The sequence below is a fragment of the Mus musculus genome, chromosome 14 (genome assembly GCF_000001635.26).
Source record: "Mus musculus strain C57BL/6J chromosome 14, GRCm38.p6 C57BL/6J".
NCBI lineage: Eukaryota > Metazoa > Chordata > Mammalia > Rodentia > Muridae > Mus > Mus musculus.
Window position 1 is genome coordinate 16,025,241 of NC_000080.6, and position 12,885 is coordinate 16,038,125.

The 12,885-nt window shown below is 38.6% G+C and overlaps 1 long non-coding RNA gene across 2 annotated transcripts in view; it reads right to left on the bottom strand.

The window, feature by feature from the left end:
- The window catches only part of 1700062C10Rik, a 36,450-nt gene extending 24,425 nt beyond the window's left edge, over positions 1–12,025 (bottom strand). For both annotated transcript variants that reach the window (XR_383101.3, XR_383102.3), the window contains exon 1: positions 11,784–12,025. This is a non-coding gene — a long non-coding RNA (RIKEN cDNA 1700062C10 gene). The remainder of the gene's footprint in view (positions 1–11,783) is intronic.
- Between the last annotated feature and the right edge of the window lie 860 nt (positions 12,026–12,885).

Sequence of the window (12,885 nt, forward strand, 5' to 3'; positions counted from 1 at the left end):
TAATGCCTGTACCAGGGGACCTGATGCTCTTTTTTAGCATCATGGACACCAAGCATGCACATGTGCACAGTCATACACACAGGCAAAGTACTCTACAAAGAAAAACAAATAATTTTCAAAGATTATTTGCTATCAAAAGAATAGAGATTTAGAAATAAGATAAGGTTGAGTTACAAAAATATTCAGAAATCTTAATTTCCTGCATGCCTGAAATCTGCAGTCATCCATATGTACTTTAAACATGTTATTAAATATATTAACATGTTAAATCAACTGTCTAAAATCTTGGGAATTTGTTGTTGTTGTTGTTCACACAATCTGATTTTTCACATGTCCTTATCCGTTAAAAATGTACTGACTATGTCATGGATCAGAATAGGAAAAACTCATCTTTGTTCTCTAGTAGTGTCCTAAATACTTGTCTTCAAGAACAATAGAATGATTTGGTGGCAAGTGTCGATTTTCATGGCTTCAGGCTTTATTGTGTACAATGTCCCTTAAATGAAGATTGATAGCTCTCTCTTGTGAGGCTATTCCAGTGCCTGGCAAATACAGAAGTGGATGCTCACAGTCATCTATTGGATGGAACACAGGACCCCTAATGAAGGAGCTAGAGAAAGTACCCAAGGAGCTAAAGGAGTCTGTAAAACTATAGGAAGAACAAAAATATGAACTAACCAGTACCCCTCAGAGCTGTGTCTCTAGTTGCATATGTAGCAGAGGATGGCCTAGCCAGCCATCAATAGGAGGAAAGGCCCTTGGTCTTGCGAATATCATATGCCCCAGTACAGGGGAATGCCAGGACCAGGAATAGGAGTGGATAGGTTTGGGATCAGGGGTGGGGGGTATAGGGGGCTTTCAGAATAGCATTTGAAATGTAAATGAAGAAAATAGCTAATAAAAAAGAAAAAATTAAATAAATAAATACTTTTTAAAAAGAAAAAAAAAAGACAAGAAAAGAAAATCTACCTAAGTAATTGGAAGTCATGGACTTCCACACTAGCTACTTTTCATTTCTATTCAGTGGCAAATTGTCTTATCTCTAACATCTATATATGTCTACTTCTAAATACAAAAGGAAGAAATATTTCTATTTAACTCATTAAAATTAACTCAACTTCCATTTACTTATTGACCATAAAACAATAAAACCAAACATTAAAGATTAAAAATAATAGGAAAAATAAATCCTCAAATGTTCCTTCTACATCTCCTTCCTATTTTTTAATTGCTGATTTTTAACTTTTTCTAGGTTTTACTTTTTCCATTGTTTCCCAAAATTCCAAATAATAAGGAAGAAACATCAACAGAGAAAGAGAACAAGGCTGGAGGAGGAGGAGGAGGAGAAATCGGTCTTTAACAGGCATTTTATCTATAATTATGTGTTTATGTGTGTGTGAGGAAGTATGAATACATGAGTTTAAGTACCTGCAGGATCCAGGAGAAGGTACAAGATGTGAACATGGAGATATGCACACCCCTGAACTACCTGGCCTTGATTCTGGGACACAGACTCGGGTCCTCCTGAAGAACAGTAAATGCTCTTCACAGCTAAACCAGGTCCTCGGCCCCATACAATCAACTTTTAAAATATGTTCAGCTCCATTTCCTCCTTTGTTTTCTGGCCTGTGGTCTAGCTTAAAGTATGTACATGGCCTTGTCCCTCTCAAACTTAACTCTCCATTTTTTTCTTTACATTAGAATATTTCACTCTGTTTTTAATACACAAACCTTCAACTAGACTATGAGAACTAAAGAACAGATTTCCTTCTTTTTAATTCATCATTGTACTTCAATAGCATAATCTATGAAAATGGGAATATATTAGACCCTCAATGTGGTATTCTTAATTTAATTAACTATCTTTCCAATAGTTAAGTGTCTTTCTCTATGTGGAGCAAAGGGAACACTCCTCCATTGTTGGCAGAGTGCAAACTTATACAATCACTTTGGAAATCAATTTGGTGGTTTCTCAGAAAAATGAAACTAGATCTACCTCAAGAACCAGCTACAGCATTCCTGGACACATACCTAAAATGTTCCATCACCTCACAAAGACACTTGCTCAACTATGTACATAGCAGCTTTATTCATAATAGGCAGTAACTGGAAACAACCTACATGTCCCTCAACTGAAGGATGGATAAAGAAAATGTAGTTTATTTACACAATGGAAAACTATTTAGCTATTAAAAACAAAGACATCATGAATTTTGCAGATAAAAAAAATGGGTGGATCTTGAGACTATCATTCTCAGTAAGGTAACCCAGTCCCAAAAGTACATGCATGGTGTGTACTCACATATAAATGGATATTAGACATAAAATCTAGGATAGCCACACTACACTCCACAGACCAAAAGAAGCTAAACAAGAAAGGCACAATTTCACTTAGAAGGGAGAATAAAATAATCATAAGAGGCAGATAGAGAGAGGGAACTTGGTTGGATAGGGGATGGGAAGGAAAAAGTGGTTGGGTATGGGTTCAGGATCATGTTTGAGGAGGGACAGGAGGGATGGCCAGATGGCCCTAGAATGAATGGAAATCTGCAACTGACAGGGGTAAGGAAGTAGGAGGCATTCCCAGGAAAAGACAGAAATCTGGGATAGAGCCCAAGAATCAAAGAAGGTGACCATAACTATGACTCACAGCATTGGGGATAAGAAACTTGAAGAGGTCACCTCATGTAGGCAGGCAGGAATCCCAGTGGAGTGATAGGACACAAAACTTTCAACTCAAAACTCATCTTGTTACAAGAAGTGCAGGCATAGAGGATGCAGTTGAGACTGAGGGAATGGCCAACCAATAACTGGCCCAACTTGAGATCCATCCCATGGGCAAACATCAATCCCTGACACTATTAATGATACTCTATTATACTTGCAAGCAGGAGTCTAGCATGGCTGAACCCAGCAACTGACTCAGACAGATACAGACACCCACAGCCAAACAGTAGATGGCAGTTGTGGATCTTATGGAAGAATAGGAGGATGGGTTGTGGTCTCTAAGGGGATAGGGACTCCACAGGAAGACCAACAGAGTCAACTAACCTGGACCCTTGGGCCTCTCAGAGGCTGAACCACCAACCAAAGAACATACATGGGATGGACCTAGGACTCCCTGTATAGCTTGGTCATCATGTGGGTCTCAAAACACTGGGACAGGGTCTATCTCCAAAGCTGTTACCTGGAGATGATGCATCTAGCCTCAAAGAGACTTGAAGTACCAGGATTGGAGGATACCCAGGAGGGACAGAACCCTCTCAGAGAAGAGGAAGAGGTGTGTGTGTGTGGAGGTGGAGGGGGGAGAACTGTGGGAGGGGTGACTGGGAGGGGGCAGTGAACAGGATATAAAGTGAATAAGTAAAATAATATAAAAGTATATTCCCTAATAATATGTATGTTGCATTGAACTGATCTTGTCAGGTTCCTGGACCAATTACATGTAGTGCAGCTGACTTGCTGTCCTTTTAGCTTTCATGGCTCCCAAAGAATATATTTAACAATACATTTTTGACTCACAAAAATGTTGAGGACTTTGCCTTAAGGTACAAGTATAAATCAAATTTATATTGCTATGGAAGCAGATACAAATGAAATACCCACAATTGTGTGGGAATAGGTAACTTATTAATGATCTGCTATGAATGTAAGTTATTAAAATAATGTGTTGTCATTATAAAATTGTGAGGCTCTAATAAAGCTTAGAGAGCAGCAAAATGCAATAAATGTATTATGCACGGGTTAGCACAACTTCCACAAATAACCCCCTGTTAATATAACAATAAAATTACCATGTTTCAAACTTTATTTCCATCCCATTCTTCATTACAAGGCCTCTTACACCTACACCTAATTAGTGGGTCTGATGTTGCACCCCTAGAGTTTATGCTTCGCCTATAAGAGCAACGGTCAAAAATTCAAGAGATCCCTGAATACATACATGAGGGTATAAGATAAGATAAGTAAGAAGTCAAACTCAGGGGCTGGAGAGAAGGTTCTTAGAGAGGGATTGGGTTTGGTTCACAGCACCCACAGGGTGGCTTATAACTAGTTATCACTCCAATTCCAAGGAAGCTAGTGCTCTCTTCTGGCCTTTATATGTACTAGACATGCATACAATGTGCTTAAATACATGCAGACAAAACACTTTTATGTATAAAGTAAAAAAAAAAAAGTAAGTCTTTTTAAAAATGTTTCTAAGAAGTCAAAATCAGTTGTACTTCAGTGTGAACTCCTAGGGCACCAGGTAGGCAAACTTGAAGAAATAGTATTACCCTTCAGTACCTCATGTTTTTAGGCAATGGGCATGATTAGTCCTTATCTCAAAAATGTGCTGAGAGGACTCGGTGATACAAATAATGCAGTGCGCTGAGCATGTAGCTTTGTGTTCAACAAACATTAGCTGTTATGTCAACTAATTCTTTCACTCAGCTATGAATCCAGGTTATAGCAACAAGCAAAAACATTTGCCAAATATTGGTTTATTGAGTTTTACTTTTAAGAAGGAATTAAAAAAAGAAAAAAGCTTATTTCAACATTTTTTTTCAAAGCCAAAATTAATTTTGCCCTGGGTTTTGCAAATCCCTCCTTTAGTTGTTTAAATATCAGTAATCGAAAAAGGGATGAAATAAATAAGTTTATTTCCCCTAGAGACAAAAGAAGAAATAAGGTTGGGAGATACTGAAGTAATTTGTTCATACATGATATAATGGTATTGGGGGCAAAATTGTCAAAAATATTATCTACAATCAAGTGTGGTCATGTGTGCCTTTTATCTGAGTACATGGGAGGAAAGAGAAGGCAGATCTCTGTGAGCTCCAGAACAGCTCGGTCTACATAGTGGGCCGCAGGACATCTATCATGATGCAGTGAGGTTGTATATGCTACACCAGCTTCCCAGTCAAGGTGGCTTTGTTAAATACTTAATTTTAAAAAGAAGAAGAAATTAGCTCTCATTTTTATTCTCTTTTCTTACCATTTAAAGCTAAATTTTAAGTGATTACAAAAAACAGTAACTGTAGACATATTGCAGAAAAGTATTTCAAACTTGACAGTTCTTGATTTTATAGGTACATATTTTAAGAACTAACTTTATGGCATTGCCATTTATTCCATTACAATCCAGCAATGGCTGGTGAGAATAGAATTCAGCTAAGGATTCCCTAGCATATGTTGTATAGAAAGGAAAACCACACCTTTCATAATGTTCCCAACAAGATGGGAAACCTGTCTGTATCCCTGCAAGCCTGGGATGATCCCCACCAGGAGGGTACAGGTGAAGCAATGCTGGTCAAGGTCCCATGAATGAGTGACCTCTCTCCTCTTGCACACAATGCCAAGCATCCCAGTAAGGAAAGAACTGTATTTTGACTCCAAGATTAAGGGCACACCATCTATCATGGCAGCTAGGACAACTGTCTACAGCAGCTCTATTAGATCATGACTGGGAAGATCAGAAAGGAGAGATCTGGGACTCAAACCAAATCAGTTATCTTCTTCAAAACCACCATCTAGCAACTGTCTTCTGTTAATCAATTCACAGTCTCCCAAACCCCATCACCCTCACAAACAGCAGGTGAGAACCAAGGTTCAAATAGATGGGGGCACATTTCACATTCAATCATGAGAGTCCTCCCTCCAACTATCAAGACAGCCGCACAGTGAGAAAGCATTAGCTTCCAGGGTAGAAAGCACATGAATAGTCCAACAGAATGGTGGTCAACCACCTCATCACCACTCTATCCAAATCAGCCAGAATCATATGACACTTGAGCCATGGCCACCATGTGATTAAAGGTGAAAGGTCTTAGATGTGGGGTTGAAGGACACTGTTGGAGATCATTGGGAGAAGAAATAACTAGAAGAGCTATTAATGGCAAAGATAGACAGGCAGGCTGGCAGACAGAAAGACATACAGACAGATGACAAGGACATGGCTCAGGCTGTGGTACCAGATAAAAATGTACATCAGGGACTATCAGGAACCACATGGTAAAAATCCCCCATCATACATGACAGCTTTCTGAGAAATGGATGATTTCACAGCATGAGCTACAGTCATGCCTTCTGATTTCAGAACAGGAAGAAGCAGGGACATAAATTCATTTTGGAGGTGAGAGATCCCAGCACCGGGAAGTTTGTTAGCTCAGGACTCACAGACAATATCTCAATAGGATACTTGTGAAGGGTAAGAACAAAGATCCAGTCTCATGGCCTCTAAAGCAGCTCAGATTTTAACACCATGTTTTTATTAGAAGTAGTGGGAGACTACCACAGAAGTAGAAATGTGGAGTGGATGTTTGTAGGTGTAGAAAAGTGAGAGACAGTCATGAAAATCTGCCCTGGTGAAACAGAGTCTATGCATAGAGGCTTAACAGTTAAAATACAAAAAATTCAAGTTGTAATAATAAAAATAGCCAATTAGGAAAAGAAGCTAAACTACTAAAACGTTGAAATTGGTGTTGTGGCCTGAGCAACAGGCTGGTCTGGTTCTAACATTCTTACAGAAGCCACATTGAAACCCAAGCAAGCACAGCTTGAGAGCCCCTCAGTTCCAGGTCTCAGAGACTCACTATGAAACACAGCCCTTCACAGAAAGAAGGGCCTGATGGCAAACCAACACTTGCTTATAAGTTTTACAGAAATTTATTTAGAATAGAAGCTATAATGCTGAATAATTTTGTCTTTCTTAAATCAGTGTTTCCTATTACTTTTTTCTCAAACAGTAATTACAACTATATACTTTCTAATATCATCCAACCGTCCTTACATAAAAACATCCAAACTAGATGATAAGCTCATTTCATCCTTATAAGGTTTGTCAAAACCTGGATTAATGCCATTGTTGACAAGCAGTGGGACGTGTTGACTACTTAATACTTTACAACCTTTTTTACAATATTTTTAAAATATTCTTTATCTCATTTGTTTATTTTGTATGCTAGATGTTTTGCCTGCAGGCATGTCTGTGCACCATGTGTGTGCCTTCTCCCTGTGGAGGTCAGAAGAGGGCTTTAGATTCCCTGGGCTGGGATAACTCACCATTATGAGCCATCAGATGGGTGCTCAGAACCAAAAAAGCAGTCACTGCTATACCCATTGGATGTCTCTCTAGCCTTGGTATCTGTATTTCCTTATGAAATAGTAGCATAAGAAATAATCATGGGGCAAACTCTTCAGCCAGTCCCACAGTTCTCAGAGGAGGCTCCACTCCTAGGCACTCTAGCATGCCTAGGATCTTAGGATCAGGGGTGAGTAGGACACAACATCAGTTCCAAAACCACCAGTAGTAACTGGGACCAGCAGGATCCAGGGACACAGAATACTGCCTGACCAGGGTCTCAGGTTCCTCCAGTCTGTGCCAGTTTACCTTCAGCACAAACTCTGAAGCCAGTCTCAAAGCAACTAGAATAGGCTCAAATTCCAGGCACTCTAACACAGCCAAGATCAGAGAATCCCAAGATCCCACTCACCCAGGAGCTTGGTCACACCAGGATCTCAGGGTCCCAGAGGCAGCTTGACTCCAAGGAACTCTGAAACATCCAGAATCTCAGGATCACAGGATCACAGGATCACAGGATCATAGAGACAGCTAGACCATGAGGAGTTCTGACACAACCACAATTACAGAAAAGACAGGCTCCAGTCAGATAGCAAGGACAGAGATATTCACAGTGCAGGAGGCAAGCAAAAGAATATAAGCAACAGAAACCCAGGTTACTTGGCATCATGAGAACCTAATTCTCCCACTATAACAAGTCCTGAATACACTATCACACTGGAAAATCAAGACTTGGATCTAAAATCACTTCTTACGACAATAATAAACGACATTAAGGAGCACATAAATATTTCCCTTAAAGACAGACAAGAGAACACAGATAAACAGATAGAAGCCTTTAAAGAGGAAACTCAAAAATCCCTTAAAGAATTAGAGGAAAATACAAACAAACAGGCAAAGGGAATGAACTAAACCACCCAAGATCTAAAAATGGAAATAGAAACAAAGAAATCAAAAAGGGAGAAAACCCTAGGGTGAGAAAACCTAGGAAAGAGACCAGGAGTCATAGATGCAAATATTACCAACAGAATACTAGAGATAGAAGAATCTCAGGGACAGAAGATACCATAGAAAACACTGACACAACAGTCAGAGAAAATATAAAAAGTAAAACAATCCTAACCCAAAACATCCAGGAAATCTAGGACATAGTAAGAAGACCAAATCTAAAGATAATAGGTATAGAAGACAATGAATATATCTAACTTGGGCTAGTACATATCTTCAACAAAATTATACAAGAAAACTTCCCTAACTAAAGACAGAAATGCCCATGAACCTACAAAACTCCAAATAGACTGAACCAGAAAAGAAATTCCTCCCATCACATAATGATCAAAACACCAAATGCATTAAACAAAGAAATAATATTAAAAGCAATAAGGGAAAAAGGTAAGGAAACATATAAAGACACACATATCAGAATTACACCAGACTTCTCACCAGAGACTATGAAAGCTAAAATATCTTGGGCAGATGTCATATAGAAACTAAGAGAACATAACTGCCAGCCCAAAATACTATACTTAGCAAAACTCTCAATTACCATAGGCATAGCAACGAAGATATTCAATGACAAAGCCAAATTTAAACAATATCTTTCCACAAATCCAGCCCTACAAAGGATAATAGATGGAAAACACCAATGCAAGGTGGGAAACTACATCCTAGAAAAAGCAAAAAAGTAATCTTTCAACAAACCGAAAAGAAGATAACCACAAAAACAGAATTCCACCTCTATCAACAAAAATAACAGGGAATAACAGTCACATTCCCTTAATATCTCTTAACATCAATAGACTCAGTTTCCCAATAAAAAGACATAGACTAACAGACTGGATACATAAACAAGACCCAATATTTTGTTGCGTACAGGAAACCTGCCTCAGTGACAAAGACAGATACCACCTCAGAGTAAAAGACTGGACAACAATTTTCCAAGCAAATGGTCCCAAGAAGCAAGCTGGAGTAGCCATTCCAATACCAAATAAAATTGACTTTCAACCTAAAGTTATCAAAAAAGATAAGGAGGGATACTTCTTACTCATCAAAGGTAAAATTTACCAAGATGAACTCTCAATTCTGAACATCTATGCTCCAAATGTAAGGGCATCCACATTCATTAGAGAAACTTTGCTAAAACTCAAAGCATACATTACACCTCACACAATAATAGTGGGAGACTTGACTACCCCACTCTCATCAATGGACAGATCATGGAAACAGAAACTAAACAGAGACACAGTGAAACTAACAGAAGTTATAAAAGAAATGGATTTAACAGGTATCTATAGAAACAATCCCATGCATCATATCAGATCACCACAGACTAAAGCTGATCTTCAATAACAACATAAATAATAGAAAGGCCGCATACACATGGAAGCTGAACAACACTCTACTCAATGATAACTTGATCAATGAAGAAATAAAGAAATTAAAGACTTTGTAGACTTTAATGAAAATGAAGCCACAACATACCCAAACTTGTTGGACACAATGAAAGCAGTTCTAAAATGAAAACACATAGCTCTGAGTGCCTCCAAAAAGAAACTAGAGAGAGAACATACTAGCACCTTGACAGCACACATGAAAGCTCTAGAACAAAAAGAAGCAAATACACCAAAGATGAGTAGATGGCAGAAAATGATCAAACTTAGGGCTGAAATCAACCAAATAGAAACAAAAAGAACTATACAAAGAATCAACCAAACCAGGAGCTGGTTCTTTGAGAAAATCAACAAGATAGATAAACCCTTAGCCAGACTAACCAGAGGGCACAGAGACAGTATTAACAAAATCAGAAATGAAAAGGAAGACATAAACAACAGAAACCGTGGTAATCGAAAAATCATTAGATCCAACTGCAAAAGTTTATACTCAACTAAATTGGAAAATCTGGATGAAATGAACAATATTCTAGGCACATACCAGGTTTGAAACTTAAATCGGGTTCAGATAAACCATCTAAACAGACCCATAACCTCTAAAGAAATAGAAGCAGTCATTGTATCCCAACAACAACAACAACAAAAGCCCAGTACCATATGGGTTTAGTGGAGAAATCTATCTGACCTTTAAAGAAGACCTAATACCAATTCTCTTCAAACTATTCCACAAAATAGAAACGAAAGGAACTCTACACATTTGTTCTATGAAACCATAATTCTGCTGATACCTAAACCACACAAAAGCCCATGAAAGATAACTTCAGATCAATTTCTATTATGAACATTGATGGAAAAATACTCAATAAAATTCTTGCCAACTGAATACAAGGACACAATCAAAACAATCACAATCAAGTAGGCTTCAACCCAGGGATACACAGATGAAGGGATGGTTCAAATACAGAAATCCATCAATGTAATCCAACATAAACAAACTCAAAAAAAAAAAAAAAACCAATAACAACAACAAAAAAAACCCATGAATATTTCATTAGATACTGAAAAAGCATTTCACAAAATTCAGCATCCATTCATGTTGAAAGTTTTGGAAAGATCAGGAATTCAAGGCCTATACCTAAATATAATAAAAGCAATATACAGAAAAAACATTAGTCAACATCAAACTAAGTGGAGAGAAACTTGAAGCAATCCCATTAAAATCAGGGAATAGACAAGGCTGCCCACTCTTTCCCTATCTATTCAATATAGTACTCAAATTCTAGCTAAAGCAATTAGACAACAAAACTATGTTAAAGGGATACAAATTGGAAAAGGAAGAAGTCAAAATATCACTATGTGTACATGACATACATGGTCATATATTTAAGTTACCCCAAAAATTCCACTAGAGATATGCTAAGGCTGATAAACAACTTCATTGCAAAGCTTCTGTAAGGCAAAGGACCCTGTCAATAGGACAAAACAGCAACCAACAGATAGGGAAAAAATCTTTACCAATCCTACATACAATAGAGGGCTAATATCCAATCTATACAAAGAATTCAACAAGTTAGACTCCAGAAAATCAAATAACCCTATTTAAAATGGGGTATAGTGCTAAACAAGGAATTTTCAACAGAGGAATATTGAATGGTTGAGAAGCACCTAAAGAAATGTTCAGCATCCTTGGTCATCAGGGAAATCCAAATCAAAACAACCCTGAGATTACACCTCACACCAGTCAGAATTGCTAAGATCAAAAACTCTGGTGGCAGCAGATGCTGGTGAGATGTAGAGGAAGAGGAACATTGCCCCATTGCTGGTGGGATTGCAGGCTCTTACAACCACTCTGGAAATCAGTTTGGCAGTTCCTCAGAAAATTGAACATAGTATTACCTAAGGACCCAACTATAACACTCCTGGGCATATAATCAGAAGATGCTCCAACATGCAGTAAGGACACATGATCCACTATATTCATAGCAGCCTTATTTATAATAGTCAAAAGCTGGGAAGAACCCCGATATACTTCAACAGAAGATTGGATATAGAAAATGTGGTACATTTACACAATGGAGTACTACCTAGCTATTAAAAATAATGAATTCATGAAATTTTTAGGTAAATGGATAGAACTAGAAGATATCATCCTGAGTGAGGTAGCACAATCACAAAAGAACACACATGGTATGCACTCACTTATAAGTAGATATTAGCCCAAAAGCTCCAAATAACCATGGTACATTTAATAGACCATGTGATGCTCAAGAAGAAGAAAGACCAAAGTGTGGGTACTTCAGTCCTTTTTAGAAGGAAAAAAAAATACTCACAGGAACGAATATGGAGATAAAGTGTCAAGCCGAGACTGAAAGAAAGGTCATCCAGAGACTGTCCCACCTGGGGATTCATCAGGTCGTGCAGTAGGCCTCAGCTGAGAGAGGTTTAAATGAGCTAAGAGGAGGCCTACAGAGGCTGACTCTGATTGAGGAGGAAGGGCAAAGAGCTGTGAGGTCACTGGGGTTTTTTTTGGAAAAAGGTATAAAGCATTTGCACACAGGGAGAGTATGTGACTTGTGGCAATGGAGGAAGCGTGTCATAATAACATAGTCACTGTTGCTGGGTGACTGAGGGTGGGCTTGGGGGTGGGGTTTTCCAACAAAATACTGTTGCATAAACAACTCAGAATTGAGGAAATACTGGATGTGTGGCCTTGATGGAAAGGGTCGGGGTCAGACAATTCATATGATTCTCCTGTGCTCATCACACTGAGTACTTTCCTTAGCACAGAGGTCCTTGTCTAAACCTCCCACATAAAAACCAGCAGGTTAGATTAATAAATGCTAATTAAAAAGCTGCTGGCAAAAAATTCATGCCCATTTTTCCCTGCTCTGCCTTCCTAAGAATAGGGAAAGATTTTCTTCTAAAAGTCTTAGAAAAAAACCAATATGCACAGTAGAGACAGTGAGTACTTCCAAAATGGCCCAGTTTTCTACAAAAGAGCATCTTTCATTTCAGCAAAACACATCACAGGCTGCAGCCGTCAACAGCTACACAAACCGGGTTCCTGAAAGGGAGGCTGGGGCTGCATGGGAGAAAATGGTGAGAGAAAGACAAAGATACTGATCAGGGCCCAAAGTTTACTTAAGAGTCTGAGATTATATAGGGGGGAGGGTCCCATCCCTCACATCCCAGGATCTTGTTTCATCAGGATAGTGTCAGGAGAACAGGTTCAGCCTCTTAGTAGGTAGTGGTGTCTAGAAGGAAACCTCAGAGGTGGCATAACAATAGAACTATCTAGGACAGAAGATTCCACCCTAGGTGGCCTAGCTCACAGTGACAGAACAGGTCTGAGTCAGTCTGCTCAAGGCTAGGGGAGGCTACAATTCCTCCTTAATGATATAGTAAAAATTAGCTGGACTGGGACATAAAATT